This window comes from Anser anser (genome assembly GCF_964211835.1).
Source record: "Anser anser genome assembly, chromosome: 13".
NCBI classification, from domain to species: domain Eukaryota; kingdom Metazoa; phylum Chordata; class Aves; order Anseriformes; family Anatidae; genus Anser; species Anser anser.
In genome coordinates, this window is record NC_139734.1 from 1,361,359 (window position 1) to 1,383,577 (window position 22,219).

Consider the following 22,219-nt stretch of genomic DNA (forward strand, 5'->3'; position numbering starts at 1 on the left):
AACCAGCATGTGAGGGTTCGATTCCTTCCTTTCTTGTACTTGGACGAAGGCCGGTTCCTCGAAAGTATGGTATGGGGGAGGGCAGCCGTGGATTCATTCAACGTTTGTGGTAGTTAGTTCTGGTTGTAGGACTTTTCGTTTGGCCGGAAAGGCTTCTCAGATGATGAATATTAGTATGATTACGGCTACTATTGAGATTAGGGAGCCGATGGAGGAAATGGTGTTTCATAGTGTGTAGGCGTCGGGATAGTCCGAGTATCGTCGGGGTATTCCTGCTAGGCCTAGGAAGTGCTGGGGGAAGAACGTTAGGTTTACTCCTGTAAATATTACCCCGAAGTGGGCTTTTGCTCATGTTTGGTGTAGGGTAAACCCAGTGAGTAGTGGGAATCAGTGAGTAAATCCTGCTAGAGGCCATCCTAGTATAGGTAGAAGGTAAGTAAGGCCAATTTGGGGCTGTAAACTAGGATGATGGCGATTCAGCCTAAGTGGGAGATGGACGAGAAGGCTAGGATTTTGCGTGTTTGTGTTTGGTTCAGTCCTATTCAGCCTCCTAGTGCTGTTGAGGCTAGGGCCATGGCGGTGAGTAGAGCTGGGTCGAGGGATTTGGATGTTAGTAGGAGCAGGGTTAGTGGGGGGAATTTTATGAGGGTCGAGAGTAGCAGGGCTGTTATTAGTGGCGATCCTTGTAGTACTTCTGGGAATCAGAAGTGAAATGGCACTAGGCCCAGTTTAATAGCGATTGCTGCTGTCAGTAGTAGACAGGAGGTTGGGTGGTTTATTTGTGTGATGTCTCATTGGCCAGTGACTCAGGCATTAGTTATGCTAGAGAATAGGACCAGGGCGGAAGCAGCTGCTTGGGTTAGGAAGTATTTCGTTGCGGCTTCTACTGCTCATGGGTGGTGGGATTTGGCAATTAGGGGAATGATGGCTAGTGGGTTGATCTCCAGTCCTGTCCAGGCCAGAACTCAGTGGTTGCTGGAAATTGTGATTGTGGTGCCCAAGATGAGGCTGAAGGTTATGATTGGGGTCGCGTAAGGGTTCATTAGTAGAGGAGGGGGTTAAACCATCATTTTCGGGGTATGGGCCCGATAGCTTGATTAGCTGACTCTACTAGAAAATAATATAAGGGAAGTATGGAGAATTTTGATTTCTCTTGTGTGGGTTCAATTCCTACTTTTCTAAGGTCAACAGGAAATGAGAGGGCTGTTATACCTCTATGTTCACTTTATCATAGTGACCCTTTGTAGTTCAGGCACATTTCCTTATGTAAGGAGGTAGGCCTGCATAGCAGATAGGTATGCTGATGTGTCAGAGGCACAGAGCTAGTGTGAGGGGTAGGAAGTTTTTTCATAGTAGGTGCATTAGTTGGTCATATCGGAATCGTGGGTATGAAGCTCGGACCCATAAGAAACCAGAAGATAGTAGGAGGACTTTTGTGGCTAGGATGACGGGGAATAGTTCTGTGGGTGGCCCTAGGGCGCTTGGGTTTAGGAATATGATGGCTGTAAGTGTATTTATTAGCATAATGTTCGCATATTCAGCTAGGAAGAATAAGGCGAAGGGTCCTGCGGCGTATTCAACGTTAAACCCTGAGACTAGCTCAGATTCACCCTCTGTGAGGTCAAAAGGAGCTCGGTTTGTCTCTGCTAGGGTGGATACGTATCATATTATTGCTAGGGGTCATGAGGAGAAAATGAAGTATAGAGGCTCCTGTGCGACGGCAAAGGAGCTGAGTGTGTAGCTTCCGCTTAGTATGATTATTGATAGCAGGATTATGGCCAGTGTCACTTCGTATGAAATGGTCTGTGCTACTGCCCGTAGGGCTCCGATTAGTGCGTATTTTGAGTTCGAGGCTCAGCCTGATCATAGGACTGAGTAGACGGCTAGGCTTGACATGGCTATTAGGAAGAGAACTCCGAGGTTTAGATCTGCTAGGGGAAATGGGAGTGGTAGTGGTGCTCAAGTGGTGAGGGCTAAGACAAGGGCTAGTATTGGTATCAGAATGAATAGAAGTGGGGAAGAGGTAGAGGGTCGGATGGGCTCTTTGGTAAATAGTTTCAGTCCGTCCGCAAATGGTTGAAGTAGGCCAAAAGGCCCGACAACGTTAGGGCCTTTGCGGGATTGTATGTAGCTTAGGATTTTCCGTTCTACTAGGGTTAGGAAGGCTACGGCAATCAGGATTGGGATGATGTATAGGAGGGATATAATGAGGCAGCTTAGTGTTGTTATTTGAATCATGGGTGAAGCTAGGGAGAGGATTTGAACCTCTGGGGAAAGGGCTTAAGCCTTCTGCACTTGCCGGGCTCTGCCACTCTAGCTGGTCCTTTTCTAGGATTGAAAGTGGTGGGGGAAGGCCCTCTTCACGGTTTAGTTGGTTTCACTGCTTAGAGGGGGGGGGCGTGCTTGTGGTATTGGCCCCACTTTCCCGGTCCTTTCGTACTGGGGAGAGTGTGTCATAGATAGAAACCGACCTGGATTGCTCCGGTCTGAACTCAGATCACGTAGGACTGTTAATCGTTGAACAAACGAACCCTTAATAGCGGCTGCACCATTAGGATGTCCTGATCCAACATCGAGGTCGTAAACCCCCCTGTCGATATGGGCTCTTGAGGGGGATTGCGCTGTTATCCCTGGGGTAGCTTGGTCCATTAATCAATTATATTGGGTCTGGTCACTGTTAGCACTTTGAGGGGTAGCTCTAGGTAAAGAGGTATGGTCTTGTTTTTGGAGGATTTGTTCTCCTCCAAGGTCGCCCCAACCGAAAAATATCGACCAGGCTCTGCGATGGTAGTGGCCCCAGTGGGGTTGATTGAGGATTCGCGGTGGTCGTTGATTTTTAAGTTCCACAGGGTCTTCTCGTCTTATGTTCACATCCCCGCTTTTGCACGGGGAGATCAATTTCACTGATTATCTGTGAGAGACAGTTAAGACCTCGTTTAGCCATTCATACAAGTCTCGATTTATGGGACAATTGATTGCGCTACCTTTGCACGGTTAGGATACCGCGGCCGTTAAACCTAAGTCACCGGGCAGGCATCACCTTCAATACTTGTTTAATTTGCTGAAGGCTATGTTTTTGGTAAACAGTCGGGCCTTATTAATTTGCCGAGTTCCTTTCACAGATTTTAATCGCTCTTATAGGCGCTCCTGAGTCGGGTTAACAGGGTTAGTTAATACGTGGTCTTGTAGGGGTTTTTGTATCTGTCTAGGTCTGTTAATAATGTTTCTATGTAAGCTTGCGCCGTTAGAGGGGTGTGGCCCTGAGTTACTTATTTTAGCATTAATTCTCCTATATTCATAGGTTGACCTGTTTGTGATAAGGGAATCATCTTATTTTGGTATTTTTAGGTGGTGGAGCTTTGACGCACTCTTTTTTGATGGCTGCTTTAGGGCCCACGGTAGGATCAGTAGTAAGAATTATCCGCTAGTCGAGGTTGTGTCCTTTTTTAATGGAGCTGTCCCTCCATTAAATAGCTCTTAATCATCTCATTAGGGTTCAGGATGTCCGGTAGGGAGGATTAAGGGGGAACTTAGATTCGTTTCACAGGTAACCAGCTATCACCCAGCTCGGTTGGCTTTTCACCTCTACTGACAAGTCATCCCACTCTTTTGCAACAGAGACGGGTTCGCTCTCTTTAACTGCTTGAAAGTAGCTCGCTTGGGTTTCGGGGGGGCAAACTTTAGTTCACTTTGCTTGGTTGTTCTCGCTAAACCATGATGCAAAAGGTACAAGGGTTGATCTTTGCTGTCTGTCGCTTTGATTGTTTCACTGCTATTTCATCTTTCCCTTACGGTACTGGGGTCTCTATCGCGTCTAAGTGTCTTTTCTATCGCCTATACTAAGACTGTAAAATGCTTTAGTTTAATTAGTTTAGTAAATTCTTTAGTTTTGGTGTACTATTTGTGTGGTTGAGCTAGAGGGGGGGCTTCAAGACGATCCGGTCTAGTAGATATCTTTCAGGTGTAAGCTGAGTGCTTTGGTGTTATAGCTACGTCTTGATATTCTAAGTACACCTTCCGGTACACTTACCTTGTTACGACTTACCTCATCTTCAGCGTATTTATGGTATTAGTTATGTGGGATGTGGCTTTTGAGGAGGGTGACGGGCGGTATGTACGTGCCCCAGGGCCGGCTTAAAGTAGGCTCTATTGTCCCACTTTACTGCTAAATCCGCCTTCCAGAAGTGGTTTCACGCTTCTTTCCGTGTGCCCTATGAATAGGGAATGTAGCCCATTTCTTCCACTCCATAGGCTATACCTTGACCTGTCTTATTAGCGGGGTGCTATTGTGTCCACTGTTGTGCTCTCATTCGAGGTGGGCTGGCGACGGCGGTATGTAGGCTGTGTTGGCAAGGGGTGGTTGGGTTAATCGGGGATTATCGATTGTAGAACAGGCTCCTCTAGGTGGGTTTGGGGCACCGCCAAGTCCTTAGAGTTTTAAGCGTTTGTGCTCGTAGTTCTCTGGCGGATACTTCGGTAAAGTAAGTATCAAGATTTAGGGCCAGGCATAGTGGGGTATCTAATCCCAGTTTGGGCCCTGGCTTTCGTGGGTTTAAATCAGTCGTTAGTTCCTAAGATCATCTTAATGGTGTGTTTAGGTGCATCTTGGGCTTATGACAGCTCAGTTGCATTTTGATCTTAGTTAGCTAGGATAGGCATTTTACCACTCTTTACGCCGTGTCAATAGGACGGTTGATTTGGGTTTCTTGTATGACCGCGGTGGCTGGCACAAGATTTACCAACCCTTGAAGTTAGGCTGTTGCTATAACTAAGTCAAGTTTGCACTCATTGCTTAATGTTAATTACTGCTGAATACCCGTGGGGGCGTGGCTTAGCGAGGCGTCTTGGGCTACTACTTGGGTGTGCCTGATACCCGCTCCTCAAGGCCTGTATGGGGGTAGGTGGTCGAGGGCGTTTACACTGGGGCGCGGATACTTGCATGTATATATTTAGCAAAAACCAACCGTAAGGTTAGGACTAAGTCTTTTGTCCGCAGGCATGTTTTATGCCATCTTGGCAACTTCAGTGCCATGCTTTGTGTTAAGCTATGTGGACGGGGGTGTGGTTAGCTGATAGTTGAGTGGTGAGTGAGAGTGAAGTATATGAAATTATTGCTTGTGTTTACTATTTTTAGTACTGGAGTTTCTCTAAGTCCTAGGACTAGGAGGAAATGGTGTTTCATAGTGTGTAGGCGTCGGGATAGTCCGAGTATCGTCGGGGTATTCCTGCTAGGCCTAGGAAGTGCTGGGGGAAGAACGTTAGGTTTACTCCTGTAAATATTACCCCGAAGTGGGCTTTTGCTCATGTTTGGTGTAGGGTAAACCCAGTGAGTAGTGGGAATCAGTGAGTAAATCCTGCTAGAATGGCAAAGACGGCGCCTATGGATAGGACGTAGTGGAAGTGGACACTATTTGTCTGATCCGTACTAATTACCGCCATCCTACTCCTAATCTCGACATCCTAATGGTGCAGCCGCTATTAAGGGTTCGTTTGTTCAACGATTAACAGTCCTACGTGATCTGAGTTCAGACCGGAGCAATCCAGGTCGGTTTCTATCTATGACACACTCTCCCCAGTACGAAAGGACCGGGAAAGTGGGGCCAATACCACAAGCACGCCCCCCCCCTCTAAGCAGTGAAACCAACTAAACCGTGAAGAGGGCCTTCCCCCACCACTTTCAATCCTAGAAAAGGACCAGCTAGAGTGGCAGAGCCCGGCAAGTGCAGAAGGCTTAAGCCCTTTCCCCAGAGGTTCAAATCCTCTCCCTAGCTTCACCCATGATTCAAATAACAACACTAAGCTGCCTCGTTATATCCCTCCTATACATCATCCCAATCCTGATTGCCGTAGCCTTCCTAACCCTAGTAGAACGGAAAATCCTAAGCTACATACAATCCCGCAAAGGCCCTAACGTTGTCGGGCCTTTTGGCCTACTTCAACCATTTGCGGACGGACTGAAACTATTTACCAAAGAGCCCATCCGACCCTCTACCTCTTCCCCACTTCTATTCATTCTGATACCAATACTAGCCCTTGTCCTAGCCCTCACCACTTGAGCACCACTACCACTCCCATTTCCCCTAGCAGATCTAAACCTCGGAGTTCTCTTCCTAATAGCCATGTCAAGCCTAGCCGTCTACTCAGTCCTATGATCAGGCTGAGCCTCGAACTCAAAATACGCACTAATCGGAGCCCTACGGGCAGTAGCACAGACCATTTCATACGAAGTGACACTGGCCATAATCCTGCTATCAATAATCATACTAAGCGGAAGCTACACACTCAGCTCCTTTGCCGTCGCACAGGAGCCTCTATACTTCATTTTCTCCTCATGACCCCTAGCAATAATATGATACGTATCCACCCTAGCAGAGACAAACCGAGCTCCTTTTGACCTCACAGAGGGTGAATCTGAGCTAGTCTCAGGGTTTAACGTTGAATACGCCGCAGGACCCTTCGCCTTATTCTTCCTAGCTGAATATGCGAACATTATGCTAATAAATACACTTACAGCCATCATATTCCTAAACCCAAGCGCCCTAGGGCCACCCACAGAACTATTCCCCGTCATCCTAGCCACAAAAGTCCTCCTACTATCTTCTGGTTTCTTATGGGTCCGAGCTTCATACCCACGATTCCGATATGACCAACTAATGCACCTACTATGAAAAAACTTCCTACCCCTCACACTAGCTCTGTGCCTCTGACACATCAGCATACCTATCTGCTATGCAGGCCTACCTCCTTACATAAGGAAATGTGCCTGAACTACAAAGGGTCACTATGATAAAGTGAACATAGAGGTATAACAGCCCTCTCATTTCCTGTTGACCTTAGAAAAGTAGGAATTGAACCCACACAAGAGAAATCAAAATTCTCCATACTTCCCTTATATTATTTTCTAGTAGAGTCAGCTAATCAAGCTATCGGGCCCATACCCCGAAAATGATGGTTTAACCCCCTCCTCTACTAATGAACCCTTACGCGACCCCAATCATAACCTTCAGCCTCATCTTGGGCACCACAATCACAATTTCCAGCAACCACTGAGTTCTGGCCTGGACAGGACTGGAGATCAACGCACTAGCCATCATTCCCCTAATTGCCAAATCCCACCACCCACGAGCAGTAGAAGCCGCAACGAAATACTTCCTAACCCAAGCAGCTGCTTCCGCCCTGGTCCTATTCTCTAGCATAACCAATGCCTGAGTCACCGGCCAATGAGACATCACACAAATAAACCACCCAACCTCCTGTCTACTACTGACAGCAGCAATCGCTATTAAACTGGGCCTAGTGCCATTTCACTTCTGATTCCCAGAAGTACTACAAGGATCGCCACTAATAACAGCCCTGCTACTCTCGACCCTCATAAAATTCCCCCCACTAACCCTGCTCCTACTAACATCCAAATCCCTCGACCCAGCTCTACTCACCGCCATGGCCCTAGCCTCAACAGCACTAGGAGGCTGAATAGGACTGAACCAAACACAAACACGCAAAATCCTAGCCTTCTCGTCCATCTCCCACTTAGGCTGAATCGCCATCATCCTAGTTTACAGCCCCAAATTGGCCTTACTTACCTTCTACCTATACACAATCATAACATCAGCCGTATTCCTAGCCCTTAACAAAATCAAAGCCCTTAACCTATCCATGATCACAACCTCATGAACAAAAACCCCAGTGCTAAACGCCACCCTAATACTAGTACTTTTATCCCTAGCAGGCCTCCCCCCATTAACAGGCTTTATACCAAAGTGACTTATCATCCAAGAACTAACTAAACAGGAAATAACACCAGCAGCCATGGCAATTGCCATGCTATCACTGCTCAGCCTCTTCTTCTACCTACGCCTCGCATACCACTCAACAATTACCCTTCCCCCCAACTCCTCTAACCACATAAAACAATGATACACTAGCAAAGCCCCAAGCACACCTACTGCGGTCCTTGCCTCACTATCAATCCTCTTACTTCCCCTGTCCCCAATAATACATGCCATTGTCTAGAAACTTAGGATAACACCCCAAACCGAAGGCCTTCAAAGCCTTAAATAAGAGTTAAACCCTCTTAGTTTCTGCACATTAAGACTTACAGAATATTAACCTGTATCTTCTGAATGCAAGTCAGACGCTTTAATTAAGCTAAAGCCTCCCTAGACAGATGGGCTTCGATCCCACAAAACTCTAGTTAACAGCTAAATGCCTAAACCAATTGGCTTCTGCCTACAAAGACCCTGACGCACCCTAGTGCGCATCGATGAGCTTGCAACTCAACATGAATTTCACTACAGAGCCGATAAGAAGAGGAATTAAACCTCTGTAAAAAGGACTACAGCCTAACGCTTCAACACTCAGCCATCTTACCCGTCACCTTCATCAACCGATGACTATTTTCCACTAACCATAAGGATATTGGCACCCTGTACCTCATCTTCGGGGCATGAGCAGGAATAGTCGGCACCGCACTCAGCCTATTAATCCGCGCAGAACTAGGACAACCAGGAACTCTCCTAGGCGACGACCAAATTTACAATGTAATCGTTACCGCTCACGCCTTTGTAATAAGCTTCTTTATAGTCATACCCATCATGATCGGAGGATTCGGCAACTGATTAGTCCCCCTCATAATCGGTGCCCCCGACATAGCATTCCCGCGAATAAACAACATAAGCTTTTGACTCCTCCCCCCATCATTCCTCCTCCTACTAGCCTCATCCACTGTAGAAGCTGGCGCCGGCACAGGCTGAACTGTCTACCCTCCCCTAGCAGGTGACCTTGCCCACGCCGGAGCTTCAGTAGACCTGGCTATCTTCTCACTCCACTTAGCCGGTATCTCCTCCATCCTTGGGGCCATCAACTTTATCACCACAGCCATCAACATAAAACCCCCCGCACTCTCACAATACCAAACCCCACTATTTGTCTGATCCGTACTAATTACCGCCATCCTACTCCTTCTATCACTCCCCGTACTCGCCGCCGGTATTACAATATTACTAACTGATCGAAACCTAAACACCACATTCTTCGACCCCGCTGGAGGAGGAGACCCAATCCTGTACCAACACCTATTCTGATTCTTCGGACACCCAGAAGTCTATATTCTGATCCTACCGGGGTTCGGAATCATCTCACACGTAGTCACATACTACTCAGGCAAAAAGGAGCCCTTCGGCTACATGGGAATAGTCTGAGCCATACTATCCATCGGCTTCCTAGGATTCATCGTCTGAGCTCACCACATGTTTACAGTAGGAATAGACGTTGATACCCGAGCCTACTTTACATCAGCCACTATAATCATTGCCATCCCTACCGGAATCAAAGTATTTAGCTGACTAGCCACCCTGCACGGAGGAACAATCAAATGAGACCCCCCCCAATACTATGAGCTCTAGGATTTATCTTCCTATTTACCATCGGAGGATTAACAGGAATCGTTCTTGCAAACTCTTCCCTAGACATCGCCCTGCACGACACGTACTACGTAGTTGCCCACTTCCACTACGTCCTATCCATAGGCGTCGTCTTTGCCATTCTAGCAGGATTTACTCACTGATTCCCACTACTCACTGGGTTTACCCTACACCAAACATGAGCAAAAGCCCACTTCGGGGTAATATTTACAGGAGTAAACCTAACGTTCTTCCCCCAGCACTTCCTAGGCCTAGCAGGAATACCCCGACGATACTCGGACTATCCCGACGCCTACACACTATGAAACACCATTTCCTCCTAGTCCTAGGACTTAGAGAAACTCCAGTACTAAAAATAGTAAACACAAGCAATAATTTCATATACTTCACTCTCACTCACCACTCAACTATCAGCTAACCACACCCCCGTCCACATAGCTTAACACAAAGCATGGCACTGAAGTTGCCAAGATGGCATAAAACATGCCTGCGGACAAAAGACTTAGTCCTAACCTTACGGTTGGTTTTTGCTAAATATATACATGCAAGTATCCGCGCCCCAGTGTAAACGCCCTCGACCACCTACCCCCATACAGGCCTTGAGGAGCGGGTATCAGGCACACCCAAGTAGTAGCCCAAGACGCCTCGCTAAGCCACGCCCCCACGGGTATTCAGCAGTAATTAACATTAAGCAATGAGTGCAAACTTGACTTAGTTATAGCAACAGCCTAACTTCAAGGGTTGGTAAATCTTGTGCCAGCCACCGCGGTCATACAAGAAACCCAAATCAACCGTCCTATTGACACGGCGTAAAGAGTGGTAAAATGCCTATCCTAGCTAACTAAGATCAAAATGCAACTGAGCTGTCATAAGCCCAAGATGCACCTAAACACACCATTAAGATGATCTTAGGAACTAACGACTGATTTAAACCCACGAAAGCCAGGGCCCAAACTGGGATTAGATACCCCACTATGCCTGGCCCTAAATCTTGATACTTACTTTACCGAAGTATCCGCCAGAGAACTACGAGCACAAACGCTTAAAACTCTAAGGACTTGGCGGTGCCCCAAACCCACCTAGAGGAGCCTGTTCTACAATCGATAATCCCCGATTAACCCAACCACCCCTTGCCAACACAGCCTACATACCGCCGTCGCCAGCCCACCTCGAATGAGAGCACAACAGTGGACACAATAGCACCCCGCTAATAAGACAGGTCAAGGTATAGCCTATGGAGTGGAAGAAATGGGCTACATTCCCTATTCATAGGGCACACGGAAAGAAGCGTGAAACCACTTCTGGAAGGCGGATTTAGCAGTAAAGTGGGACAATAGAGCCTACTTTAAGCCGGCCCTGGGGCACGTACATGGTTAAACATGACTGTTAGTAGTGTGGCGAGCCATAGTGGGAAGGCTAGGGCTATGTTCATAGATAGTTGGGTGGTTGGGGTGAATGTATATGGAAGGAGGCCTAGAAGGTTGATTGTAAGAAGTATGATTATTAGGGATGTAAATATTATGGCTCATTTGTGGCCATTTTTGTTGAGTGGGACTATTAGTTGTTTTGTGATTAGGTGAAGGAGTCATGTTTGGATAGTAGAAAGGCGGTTGTCGATTCATCGGTTGTTTGGGGACGGGAATAGTAGGGCTGGGAAGAGTAGGGATAGTAGGATTAAGGGGATGCCAAATAGATTGGGGCTGGAAAATTGGTCAAAGAAGCTTAGGTTCATGGTCAGGATCATGGTGTGGGTTTGGTAGTGAGGGAGGTCTTATTTGATGGGGGGTTGGTTGTGGTGAAGGCTAGTAGTTTTGGTTGGATGAGGAGTGCTAGGGTTAATCAGGTTATAATTATGATTGAAAATCATGGTGCGGGGTTAAGCTGTGGCATATCATTAAGGAGGGGGAAGTCCCTCTTTGGCTAGCTTAAAAGGCTAGTGCTGTTGCATAGCTTCTTAATGATTAGGATGATGATAGAAGGGACGATCAGGCCTCGAAATGTGGGAGTGGGGTTGATTCTACTACAATGGGTATGTAGCTGTGATTAGCCCCGCAAATTTCTGAGCATTGTCCGTAAAAAATCCCAGGCCGGGTGGTAATGAATGAAGTTTGGTTTAGTCGGCCTGGGATTGCGTCTGTTTTAACTCCGAGCATTGGGACTGCTCAGGAGTGGAGTACGTCTCCTGCAGTAATGATCACGCGGATGGGGGATTCTATTGGGATAACTACGCGGTGGTCAACTTCTAGCAGTCGGAAGTGGCCGTTGGGTAAGTCTGGGGTGGGCACTATGTAGGAGTCGAATGATAGGTCTTTGAAGTCTGTGTATTCGTAGCTTCAGTATCATTGGTGGCCGATGGCTTTTAGGGTGAGGTCTGGTTCGTCGATTTCGTCCATTATGTAGAGGATTTGTAGGGATGGGAGGGCGAGGAGTACCAGGACGATAGCAGGTAGGATTGTCCAGATCAGCTCTACTTCTTGGGCGTCTACAGCATTGGACGAGAGTTTTTCTGTTAGTATGTGGGCTAAAAGGTAGAGAACTAGGCTGCAGATAGCTAGGGCAACGATTAGGGCGTGGTCGTGGAATTCAACGAGTTCTTCTATGATGGGTGATGAGGCGTCTTGGAATCCTAGTTGGGAGTGGTTGGCCACATGAGATGTACAGGATTTTTACCTGTGATTTAGTCTTGACAAGGCTATGTAATTGGTTTACTAACGTCTCATAAGAAAGAAGCATGAGCGGTTAACCTCCTGGGAGACCCAGAAAACTTCACCCCAGCAAACCCACTAGTAACCCCACCACACATCAAGCCAGAATGATACTTCCTATTCGCCTACGCCATCCTACGTTCAATCCCAAATAAACTAGGAGGCGTATTAGCACTGGCCGCCTCCGTACTGATCCTATTCCTAATCCCATTCCTGCACAAATCAAAACAACGAGCAATAACATTCCGACCACTCTCCCAGCTCCTATTCTGAGTACTAGTCGCCGACCTCCTCGTCCTAACATGAGTAGGAAGCCAACCCGTCGAACACCCATTCATCATCATCGGCCAACTCGCTTCAATCGCCTACTTCACTATCCTCCTATTTCTCCTCCCCGCCGCAAGCGCCCTAGAAAACAAAATACTCAACTGCTAAATACTCTAATAGTTTATAAAAACATTGGTCTTGTAAACCAAAGATTGAAGACTTACCACTTCTTAGAGTACCCCAAACTCAGAAAAAAAGGACTCAAACCTTTATCTCCAGCTCCCAAAGCTGGCATTTTCAATAAACTATTCTCTGACCCTAACCCCTAAACCGCCCGAATAGCACCCCGCGACAACCCCCGCACAAGCTCCAATACAACAAACAAAGTCAACAACAGCCCCCAACCCGCCACTAAAAACATCCCTGCCCCATGTGAATAAAACATGGAAACTCCACTAAAATCCGACCGAACAACAAACACCCCAACATTATTCACAGTAGAAACCCCGAACTTCCAAGCCCCCATAAACCCCCCAAACACCAACCCCCCAAAAACAATTGCCACAAACGCTACTGCACATCCAATCACCCGTCAATCCCCCCAAGCCCCAGGGAAAGGCTCCGCTGCTAAAGCTACTGAATAAACAAACACCACCAGCATACCCCCCAAATACACCATAAACAGCACTAAAGCCACGAACGAAACCCCAAGGCCCAGCAACCACCCGCACCCCGCCACAGACGCTAACACCAAACCAACAACCCCATAATACGGCGAAGGATTCGACGCCACACCCAAAACACCCACCGCAAAGCAAATCCCTAAAAAAAACATAAAATAAGTCATTATTCCTGCCCGGACACTACCCGAGGCCTGCGGCTCGAAAAGCCGCCATTGTTCTCAACTACAGGAACTAACCGCAAGCCCCCAATAATTCTACCCCATCTATGCCATTATGCTTAACCCCCCCCCCCCTCCCCCCCCGAGGCGGGGGTATTTGGTTATGCATATTCGTGCATAAATTTATATACCCCATATACATACATACTATAGTACCAGTAATATACATTATATACGGACTATCTTATAAGCAGGTGCTAAACCCATACATGTACACGGCCATTAAACCCTTAAACACACTCCTACCAAACCACCCGGCATGAATGTTCTAGGACCATACCCCACAACACCCAATACAACTCCACTCAAGCGCATAACAAGACCCCATTTTAATGAATGCTCACAGGACATGCTCCAACAACAACTCTCCACCACATATCTCATGCAGTTCGTATCAGACGGATTTATTAATCGTACTCCTCACGTGAAATCAGCAACCCGTTGCACATAATGTCCGGTATGACTAGCTTCAGGCCCATACGTTCCCCCTAAACCCCTCGCCCTCCTCACATTTTTGCGCCTCTGGTTCCTCGGTCAGGGCCATCCATTGGGTTCACTCACCCCTCCTTGCCCTTCAAAGTGGCATCTGTGAGTACTTTCACCTTCTCAATGCGTAATCGCGGCATGTTCCAGCTTTTTGGCGCCTCTGGTTCCTCTTATTTTTTCCGGGGTTACCTCACAGGTGGCTATTCCCAGTGATCTCGGGGGTCCCACAATCTAAGCCTGGACACACCTGCCTCACGGCCTATCCTATATTTCAAGGGTCCCTCGATGAGACGGTTGGCGTATATGGGGAATCATCCTGACACTGATGCACTTTGACCACATTCAGTTAATGTTACCTCCACCCTCCGGGTTAAATGGGGCTATTGGATGAATGCTCGTTGGACATAGCACAAAACAACAAATCATTAAGCGCAACCCCTGCGCTTCACAAACTAAACCAGTAAACTTTCGCTAACCACCATGTAGCATAAACCTTCATCGCCCAATCCCAGCAAACTACCTCTAAAACTCCATTAATCATCCCTTCCATGACATCATCGGAACGATGTATATATACACACAAACACATACAAAATAACTTAAACTTATTAGAGAAACTCCAGTACTAAAAATAGTAAACACAAGCAATAATTTCATATACTTCACTCTCACTCACCACTCAACTATCAGCTAACCACACCCCCGTCCACATAGCTTAACACAAAGCATGGCACTGAAGTTGCCAAGATGGCATAAAACATGCCTGCGGACAAAAGACTTAGTCCTAACCTTACGGTTGGTTTTTGCTAAATATATACATGCAAGTATCCGCGCCCCAGTGTAAACGCCCTCGACCACCTACCCCCATACAGGCCTTGAGGAGCGGGTATCAGGCACACCCAAGTAGTAGCCCAAGACGCCTCGCTAAGCCACGCCCCCACGGGTATTCAGCAGTAATTAACATTAAGCAATGAGTGCAAACTTGACTTAGTTATAGCAACAGCCTAACTTCAAGGGTTGGTAAATCTTGTGCCAGCCACCGCGGTCATACAAGAAACCCAAATCAACCGTCCTATTGACACGGCGTAAAGAGTGGTAAAATGCCTATCCTAGCTAACTAAGATCAAAATGCAACTGAGCTGTCATAAGCCCAAGATGCACCTAAACACACCATTAAGATGATCTTAGGAACTAACGACTGATTTAAACCCACGAAAGCCAGGGCCCAAACTGGGATTAGATACCCCACTATGCCTGGCCCTAAATCTTGATACTTACTTTACCGAAGTATCCGCCAGAGAACTACGAGCACAAACGCTTAAAACTCTAAGGACTTGGCGGTGCCCCAAACCCACCTAGAGGAGCCTGTTCTACAATCGATAATCCCCGATTAACCCAACCACCCCTTGCCAACACAGCCTACATACCGCCGTCGCCAGCCCACCTCGAATGAGAGCACAACAGTGGACACAATAGCACCCCGCTAATAAGACAGGTCAAGGTATAGCCTATGGAGTGGAAGAAATGGGCTACATTCCCTATTCATAGGGCACACGGAAAGAAGCGTGAAACCACTTCTGGAAGGCGGATTTAGCAGTAAAGTGGGACAATAGAGCCTACTTTAAGCCGGCCCTGGGGCACGTACATACCGCCCGTCACCCTCCTCAAAAGCCACATCCCACATAACTAATACCATAAATACGCTGAAGATGAGGTAAGTCGTAACAAGGTAAGTGTACCGGAAGGTGTACTTAGAATATCAAGACGTAGCTATAACACCAAAGCACTCAGCTTACACCTGAAAGATATCTACTAGACCGGATCGTCTTGAAGCCCCCCCTCTAGCTCAACCACACAAATAGTACACCAAAACTAAAGAATTTACTAAACTAATTAAACTAAAGCATTTTACAGTCTTAGTATAGGCGATAGAAAAGACACTTAGACGCGATAGAGACCCCAGTACCGTAAGGGAAAGATGAAATAGCAGTGAAACAATCAAAGCGACAGACAGCAAAGATCAACCCTTGTACCTTTTGCATCATGGTTTAGCGAGAACAACCAAGCAAAGTGAACTAAAGTTTGCCCCCCCGAAACCCAAGCGAGCTACTTTCAAGCAGTTAAAGAGAGCGAACCCGTCTCTGTTGCAAAAGAGTGGGATGACTTGTCAGTAGAGGTGAAAAGCCAACCGAGCTGGGTGATAGCTGGTTACCTGTGAAACGAATCTAAGTTCCCCCTTAATCCTCCCTACCGGACATCCTGAACCCTAATGAGATGATTAAGAGCTATTTAATGGAGGGACAGCTCCATTAAAAAAGGACACAACCTCGACTAGCGGATAATTCTTACTACTGATCCTACCGTGGGCCCTAAAGCAGCCATCAAAAAAGAGTGCGTCAAAGCTCCACCACCTAAAAATACCAAAATAAGATGATTCCCTTATCACAAACAGGTCAACCTATGAATATAGGAGAATTAATGCTAAAATAAGTAACTCAGGGCCACACCCCTCTAACGGCGCAAGCTTACATAGAAACATTATTAACAGACCTAGACAGATACAAAAACCCCTACAAGACCACGTATTAACTAACCCTGTTAACCCGACTCAGGAGCGCCTATAAGAGCGATTAAAATCTGTGAAAGGAACTCGGCAAATTAATAAGGCCCGACTGTTTACCAAAAACATAGCCTTCAGCAAATTAAACAAGTATTGAAGGTGATGCCTGCCCGGTGACTTAGGTTTAACGGCCGCGGTATCCTAACCGTGCAAAGGTAGCGCAATCAATTGTCCCATAAATCGAGACTTGTATGAATGGCTAAACGAGGTCTTAACTGTCTCTCACAGATAATCAGTGAAATTGATCTCCCCGTGCAAAAGCGGGGATGTGAACATAAGACGAGAAGACCCTGTGGAACTTAAAAATCAACGACCACCGCGAATCCTCAATCAACCCCACTGGGGCCACTACCATCGCAGAGCCTGGTCGATATTTTTCGGTTGGGGCGACCTTGGAGGAGAACAAATCCTCCAAAAACAAGACCATACCTCTTTACCTAGAGCTACCCCTCAAAGTGCTAACAGTGACCAGACCCAATATAATTGATTAATGGACCAAGCTACCCCAGGGATAACAGCGCAATCCCCCTCAAGAGCCCATATCGACAGGGGGGTTTACGACCTCGATGTTGGATCAGGACATCCTAATGGTGCAGCCGCTATTAAGGGTTCGTTTGTTCAACGATTAACAGTCCTACGTGATCTGAGTTCAGACCGGAGCAATCCAGGTCGGTTTCTATCTATGACACACTCTCCCCAGTACGAAAGGACCGGGAAAGTGGGGCCAATACCACAAGCACGCCCCCCCCCTCTAAGCAGTGAAACCAACTAAACCGTGAAGAGGGCCTTCCCCCACCACTTTCAATCCTAGAAAAGGACCAGCTAGAGTGGCAGAGCCCGGCAAGTGCAGAAGGCTTAAGCCCTTTCCCCAGAGGTTCAAATCCTCTCCCTAGCTTCACCCATGATTCAAATAACAACACTAAGCTGCCTCGTTATATCCCTCCTATACATCATCCCAATCCTGATTGCCATAGCCTTCCTAACCCTAGTAGAACGGAAAATCCTAAGCTACATACAATCCCGCAAAGGCCCTAACGTTGTCGGGCCTTTTGGCCTACTTCAACCATTTGCGGACGGACTGAAACTATTTACCAAAGAGCCCATCCGACCCTCTACCTCTTCCCCACTTCTATTCATTCTGATACCAATACTAGCCCTTGTCCTAGCCCTCACCACTTGAGCACCACTACCACTCCCATTTCCCCTAGCAGATCTAAACCTCGGAGTTCTCTTCCTAATAGCCATGTCAAGCCTAGCCGTCTACTCAGTCCTATGATCAGGCTGAGCCTCGAACTCAAAATACGCACTAATCGGAGCCCTACGGGCAGTAGCACAGACCATTTCATACGAAGTGACACTGGCCATAATCCTGCTATCAATAATCATACTAAGCGGAAGCTACACACTCAGCTCCTTTGCCGTCGCACAGGAGCCTCTATACTTCATTTTCTCCTCATGACCCCTAGCAATAATATGATACGTATCCACCCTAGCAGAGACAAACCGAGCTCCTTTTGACCTCACAGAGGGTGAATCTGAGCTAGTCTCAGGGTTTAACGTTGAATACGCCGCAGGACCCTTCGCCTTATTCTTCCTAGCTGAATATGCGAACATTATGCTAATAAATACACTTACAGCCATCATATTCCTAAACCCAAGCGCCCTAGGGCCACCCACAGAACTATTCCCCGTCATCCTAGCCACAAAAGTCCTCCTACTATCTTCTGGTTTCTTATGGGTCCGAGCTTCATACCCACGATTCCGATATGACCAACTAATGCACCTACTATGAAAAAACTTCCTACCCCTCACACTAGCTCTGTGCCTCTGACACATCAGCATACCTATCTGCTATGCAGGCCTACCTCCTTACATAAGGAAATGTGCCTGAACTACAAAGGGTCACTATGATAAAGTGAACATAGAGGTATAACAGCCCTCTCATTTCCTGTTGACCTTAGAAAAGTAGGAATTGAACCCACACAAGAGAAATCAAAATTCTCCATACTTCCCTTATATTATTTTCTAGTAGAGTCAGCTAATCAAGCTATCGGGCCCATACCCCGAAAATGATGGTTTAACCCCCTCCTCTACTAATGAACCCTTACGCGACCCCAATCATAACCTTCAGCCTCATCTTGGGCACCACAATCACAATTTCCAGCAACCACTGAGTTCTGGCCTGGACAGGACTGGAGATCAACGCACTAGCCATCATTCCCCTAATTGCCAAATCCCACCACCCACGAGCAGTAGAAGCCGCAACGAAATACTTCCTAACCCAAGCAGCTGCTTCCGCCCTGGTCCTATTCTCTAGCATAACCAATGCCTGAGTCACCGGCCAATGAGACATCACACAAATAAACCACCCAACCTCCTGTCTACTACTGACAGCAGCAATCGCTATTAAACTGGGCCTAGTGCCATTTCACTTCTGATTCCCAGAAGTACTACAAGGATCGCCACTAATAACAGCCCTGCTACTCTCGACCCTCATAAAATTCCCCCCACTAACCCTGCTCCTACTAACATCCAAATCCCTCGACCCAGCTCTACTCACCGCCATGGCCCTAGCCTCAACAGCACTAGGAGGCTGAATAGGACTGAACCAAACACAAACACGCAAAATCCTAGCCTTCTCGTCCATCTCCCACTTAGGCTGAATCGCCATCATCCTAGTTTACAGCCCCAAATTGGCCTTACTTACCTTCTACCTATACACAATCATAACATCAGCCGTATTCCTAGCCCTTAACAAAATCAAAGCCCTTAACCTATCCATGATCACAACCTCATGAACAAAAACCCCAGTGCTAAACGCCACCCTAATACTAGTACTTTTATCCCTAGCAGGCCTCCCCCCATTAACAGGCTTTATACCAAAGTGACTTATCATCCAAGAACTAACTAAACAGGAAATAACACCAGCAGCCATGGCAATTGCCATGCTATCACTGCTCAGCCTCTTCTTCTACCTACGCCTCGCATACCACTCAACAATTACCCTTCCCCCCAACTCCTCTAACCACATAAAACAATGATACACTAGCAAAGCCCCAAGCACACCTACTGCGGTCCTTGCCTCACTACCAATCCTCTTACTTCCCCTGTCCCCAATAATACATGCCATTGTCTAGAAACTTAGGATAACACCCCAAACCGAAGGCCTTCAAAGCCTTAAATAAGAGTTAAACCCTCTTAGTTTCTGCACATTAAGACTTACAGAATATTAACCTGTATCTTCTGAATGCAAGTCAGACGCTTTAATTAAGCTAAAGCCTCCCTAGACAGATGGGCTTCGATCCCACAAAACTCTAGTTAACAGCTAAATGCCTAAACCAATTGGCTTCTGCCTACAAAGACCCTGACGCACCCTAGTGCGCATCGATGAGCTTGCAACTCAACATGAATTTCACTACAGAGCCGATAAGAAGAGGAATTAAACCTCTGTAAAAAGGACTACAGCCTAACGCTTCAACACTCAGCCATCTTACCCGTCACCTTCATCAACCGATGACTATTTTCCACTAACCATAAGGATATTGGCACCCTGTACCTCATCTTCGGGGCATGAGCAGGAATAGTCGGCACCGCACTCAGCCTATTAATCCGCGCAGAACTAGGACAACCAGGAACTCTCCTAGGCGACGACCAAATTTACAATGTAATCGTTACCGCTCACGCCTTTGTAATAAGCTTCTTTATAGTCATACCCATCATGATCGGAGGATTCGGCAACTGATTAGTCCCCCTCATAATCGGTGCCCCCGACATAGCATTCCCGCGAATAAACAACATAAGCTTTTGACTCCTCCCCCCATCATTCCTCCTCCTACTAGCCTCATCCACTGTAGAAGCTGGCGCCGGCACAGGCTGAACTGTCTACCCTCCCCTAGCAGGTGACCTTGCCCACGCCGGAGCTTCAGTAGACCTGGCTATCTTCTCACTCCACTTAGCCGGTATCTCCTCCATCCTTGGGGCCATCAACTTTATCACCACAGCCATCAACATAAAACCCCCCGCACTCTCACAATACCAAACCCCACTATTTGTCTGATCCGTACTAATTACCGCCATCCTACTCCTTCTATCACTCCCCGTACTCGCCGCCGGTATTACAATATTACTAACTGATCGAAACCTAAACACCACATTCTTCGACCCCGCTGGAGGAGGAGACCCAATCCTGTACCAACACCTATTCTGATTCTTCGGACACCCAGAAGTCTATATTCTGATCCTACCGGGGTTCGGAATCATCTCACACGTAGTCACGTACTACTCAGGCAAAAAGGAGCCCTTCGGCTACATGGGAATAGTCTGAGCCATACTATCCATCGGCTTCCTAGGATTCATCGTCTGAGCTCACCACATGTTTACAGTAGGAATAGACGTTGATACCCGAGCCTACTTTACATCAGCCACTATAATCATTGCCATCCCTACCGGAATCAAAGTATTTAGCTGACTAGCCACCCTGCACGGAGGAACAATCAAATGAGACCCCCCCAATACTATGAGCTCTAGGATTTATCTTCCTATTTACCATCGGAGGATTAACAGGAATCGTTCTTGCAAACTCTTCCCTAGACATCGCCCTGCACGACACGTACTACGTAGTTGCCCACTGCCACTACGTCCTATCCATAGGCGCCGTCTTTGCCATTCTAGCAGGATTTACTCACTGATTCCCACTACTCACTGGGTTTACCCTACACCAAACATGAGCAAAAGCCCACTTCGGGGTAATATTTACAGGAGTAAACCTAACGTTCTTCCCCCAGCACTTCCTAGGCCTAGCAGGAATACCCCGACGATACTCGGACTATCCCGACGCCTACACACTATGAAACACCATTTCCTCCATCGGCTCCCTAATCTCAATAGTAGCCGTAATCATACTAATATTCATCATCTGAGAAGCCTTTCCGGCCAAACGAAAAGTCCTACAACCAGAACTAACTACCACAAACGTTGAATGAATCCACGGCTGCCCTCCCCCATACCATACTTTCGAGGAACCGGCCTTCGTCCAAGTACAAGAAAGGAAGGAATCGAACCCTCACATGCTGGTTTCAAGCCAACTGCATTAACCGCTCATGCTTCTTTCTTATGAGACGTTAGTAAACCAATTACATAGCCTTGTCAAGACTAAATCACAGGTAAAAATCCTGTACATCTCATGTGGCCAACCACTCCCAACTAGGATTCCAAGACGCCTCATCACCCATCATAGAAGAACTCGTTGAATTCCACGACCACGCCCTAATCGTTGCCCTAGCTATCTGCAGCCTAGTTCTCTACCTTTTAGCCCACATACTAACAGAAAAAACTCTCGTCCAATGCTGTAGACGCCCAAGAAGTAGAGCTGATCTGGACAATCCTACCTGCTATCGTCCTGGTACTCCTCGCCCTCCCATCCCTACAAATCCTCTACATAATGGACAAAATCGACGAACCAGACCTCACCCTAAAAGCCATCGGCCACCAATGATACTGAAGCTACGAATACACAGACTTCAAAGACCTATCATTCGACTCCTACATAGTGCCCACCCCAGACTTACCCAACGGCCACTTCCGACTGCTAGAAGTTGACCACCGCGTAGTTATCCCAATAGAATCCCCCATCCGCGTGATCATTACTGCAGGAGACGTACTCCACTCCTGAGCAGTCCCAACGCTCGGAGTTAAAACAGACGCAATCCCAGGCCGACTAAACCAAACTTCATTCATTACCACCCGGCCTGGGATTTTTTACGGACAATGCTCAGAAATTTGCGGGGCTAATCACAGCTACATACCCATTGTAGTAGAA

General features: G+C 47.2%; 5 long non-coding RNA genes across 5 annotated transcripts in view; 3 read left to right on the plus strand and 2 right to left on the minus strand.

The window, feature by feature from the left end:
• Window positions 1-14,157, minus strand: part of LOC310881035 — a 118,789-nt gene extending 104,632 nt beyond the window's left edge. The window contains exon 1 of the long non-coding RNA XR_014572072.1: window positions 13,790-14,157. This is a non-coding gene — a long non-coding RNA (uncharacterized lncRNA). The remainder of the gene's footprint in view (window positions 1-13,789) is intronic.
• LOC310881043 overlaps window positions 1-17,222 on the plus strand; it is a 107,083-nt gene extending 89,861 nt beyond the window's left edge. The window contains exon 2 of the long non-coding RNA XR_014572080.1: window positions 13,834-17,222. This is a non-coding gene — a long non-coding RNA (uncharacterized lncRNA). The remainder of the gene's footprint in view (window positions 1-13,833) is intronic.
• LOC310881042 overlaps window positions 1-22,219 on the plus strand; it is a 295,954-nt gene that overhangs the window by 179,698 nt on the left and 94,037 nt on the right. The gene's annotated exons all lie outside the window — the stretch shown is intronic.
• On the minus strand, window positions 1,112-9,534 carry LOC310881039. The gene is made up of 2 exons (XR_014572076.1): window positions 6,711-9,534; window positions 1,112-1,280 (listed from the first exon to the last, which is right to left on the minus strand). It is a non-coding gene; the product is annotated as an uncharacterized lncRNA (long non-coding RNA).
• On the plus strand, window positions 1,259-12,565 carry LOC310881038. Its single transcript, XR_014572075.1, has 2 exons — window positions 1,259-5,191; window positions 9,528-12,565. It is a non-coding gene; the product is annotated as an uncharacterized lncRNA (long non-coding RNA).